Source organism: Arachis ipaensis, chromosome B3, assembly GCF_059453495.1.
Source record: "Arachis ipaensis isolate K30076 ecotype BB chromosome B3, ASM5945349v1, whole genome shotgun sequence".
Lineage (NCBI taxonomy): Eukaryota > Viridiplantae > Streptophyta > Magnoliopsida > Fabales > Fabaceae > Arachis > Arachis ipaensis.
The window spans coordinates 60,296,538-60,299,485 of record NC_142438.1 but is presented as its reverse complement, the minus strand read 5'-3'; the positions used below and the strand labels follow the sequence as shown (position 1 = coordinate 60,299,485).

Genomic DNA, 2,948 nt, shown 5'->3' with positions numbered 1-2,948 from the left:
ACTTGACCTTCCTGCATTGGTTAGAGGTTAACTAAGTGAAGGCAATTCACATTTACCATCACAATTGACGATGATAATGAGGATAACACTTCTAATTCTCTTTCCTTGCTAAGAGCTTTTTTAGTTATTAGTTTATTTTCTCGCTATTTTACTTTCTTGTTTCTTATTACAAAACCCAAAAATATACTTTTTCATAACCAATAATAAATACACTTTCCTATAATTCCTTGAGAAACGACCCGGGATTTAAATACTTCGGTTAATTTTATTGGGTTTGCTTAAGTGACAAACAATTTAAACGTTAACCGAGGATAATTTGTTAGTTTAGAACTATACTTGCAACGCGACATTTTTGTGAAATTCTTTACCGACAATTTTCCTCCGTCAATATGCCTCACCACTACTCTTATGTTGACTTGTTCTCTCTTCCTTCCTCGGTTTTTTATTTTCTTTCTATCTTCTTTTCAATCACAATTAGTTACCACCGTGTATTAGTTCCTAATTATTATACTCAGAAGTGAATACTACTTCAAAAATAAAGTTAAAAAAATGTCTCATAACTCTTATATGAATAATATACACTCCTATAAATGCAACAAATGAGTAAATTTAACTTTTTCTATTATGAGTTTTTTTATTATTATCAGCATACAAGTCACATATTTTCATTTATGATTAAAGTTAAAAATTAAAATTAAATGACATTAATACTTTTTATTTTAATAAAATTAAAATAAAACATAAAAATAAGGATAAAAACTAAAAAAATAGATTGCTCTAGAAAAGGATAATGTTAAATTTTATATCATTATGTATGAGAACAGTGATTTATTTTAGGGTTAAGTATTGTTTTCATCCCTATCGTCTTGGGTCAAAATCAAAATCGTCCCCGACCTTTTTTCGTTATTAAAATCATCCTCAACGTTCAAAAACACTTTAAAATCATCCTATCCCGAATTCTTGGACCAAAATGACCTCATCATCATCATTCCCCTCTTCACCTTCCTTACCCCACCACCTCCACTGCCACTAACAGAAGAAGGCTTCGTCGGCAACCCGCAACCCCTCCCTCCTTCACATCGCTTCTCTCTCTTTCTTCTCCGATGAACTAGCGGTGGCAGTACCTCCTTCGCATCGCTTTTCTCTCTCGCTTCTCTCTCTTTCTTCTCCGATGAACTAGCGGCGGCAGCACCTCCTACGGCGACCCTTCTTTTTCTTATTCTTGTGGGTTACCGGCGAAGCCTTCTTCTCTGACAACTTGAGTCTCTCGGAACCCTCATCGAAGCCATACTCGGTGATCCCATACTGCTCCGCCAGCACCTTCCACAGATGCTTCCACTTGAACACATCCCTGTTGCTGCAATTGAACGCATCGTTCCTCGCGTACACGTCCACCGCCTCCTATATATGCTACTCCGTGATCAAATCAGCATCCGACGCCGTCGTGTAATCCTCCCATGCCGATTTGGTTCCAAGGAATCTCAACGGAACCCTCTCGTGCTTGCAAATCGCTGCATACACGCACAGGGTTCCCACCATGTTCATCAAGCTGTAAGGTGAGAATCCGAAGATCACTTGCGGCCGGTGCACCGACCAAAAAACACCATCCTTTGTCTGCGTCTCTTCGTACAAGATGTCTTCCTGAGTGTAATAGAAATTGGGGGCCTTGAGTCGTGGTAGATCCTCCGTGAACGGCGGCTCGTGGGGTTGGATCTTGCCGAAGAGCTCGAAGGGACCTACGTAGTGCTTGCCACCAGTCTGGAGGGACACGTGGCGGAGATTGGGGGCATTGGGGATAACGGTTTGGAGGACGTTTCTGAGCATGGCGCCGTTAACCTCGCAATTCTCGGCTTCGGTGGGGCGTCTAGTCCATGAGACGTAGAAGATGTGTGTGACGTCTGTTAGGGCGGAGAGCTTCGATTGGGTGTCGTCGGGTTGCCGGCGAAGCCTTCTTCTGTTGGTGGCAGTGGAGGTGGTGGGGTGAGGAAGGTGAAGAGGAGAATGATGATGATGAGGGTATTTTGGTCCAAGAATTCGGGAAATGATGATTTTAAAGTGTTTTTGAACGTTGAGGATGATTTTAATAACGAAAAAAGGTCGGGGACGATTTTGATTTTGACCCAAGACGTTAGGGACGAAAACAATACTTAACCCTTTATTTTATTATATTTATTTTTGTACCAAATAACAAAAAAGTTAAATTTTATGTCCGTTTTTTATTACTTATTTTACTTATCTATAATGGTTTAAATTAGACTTTATAGTTATTAACTCATGTTTCCTTCCAAAAAAAAATAGTTATGAAGTCATTTCATTTTTTTATATCATGATTTTAATAATTAATGTAAAATTTAAAAAATTAAATAAATATATATTTATTTTGATTACCTTTATGAGTGAATTATATGTATTTCTATAGTCAAAAAATAGCCTTCTTCTATAATTAATAGTTTTTTAATCATCTTGTTTATAAAAAAGATTCTATCTTTTTATTTATACTAAAAGTTAAAAATTAAAACTAATGTTAATATTTTTTTATTAACAGAACCAAAATAAAATATAAAAATAAACCTTAAATAAAAAAATACAAAATTTTCAATCACAAAATATAAAATAGTTATAAAATAAAAATTACTTAAATATAATTTTTATAAGGTACTCTATGAATGAACATAGATGAATAAATATTATATGTAAAATGAATCTTGATATATTGGTACAAAAATTATTCTGTGTAATTTTTTTAAAAAAATATTGTCCTGTTAAACTATTTTACTTTTATTCTTTTTTATGTGTACCATATACCTCGGCTAAAGAGTCAAAAACCACCGAGCCACCTAAATCGTAAAAAACAAAACAGAACTCGGCTACACAAATCAATAACGACTCCAAACAAGTCAAACTCAATCCCCAAAACTGTTACCACAAAATCCGGTCTCTAAAAACCT

General features: G+C 35.5%; 1 pseudogene; it reads right to left on the bottom strand.

Moving 5' to 3' along the window:
• Positions 1-1,176: 1,176 nt before the first annotated feature.
• LOC107633274 ((S)-8-oxocitronellyl enol synthase CYC2 pseudogene) lies at positions 1,177-1,925 on the bottom strand (annotated as a pseudogene).
• Positions 1,926-2,948: the final 1,023 nt, after the last annotated feature.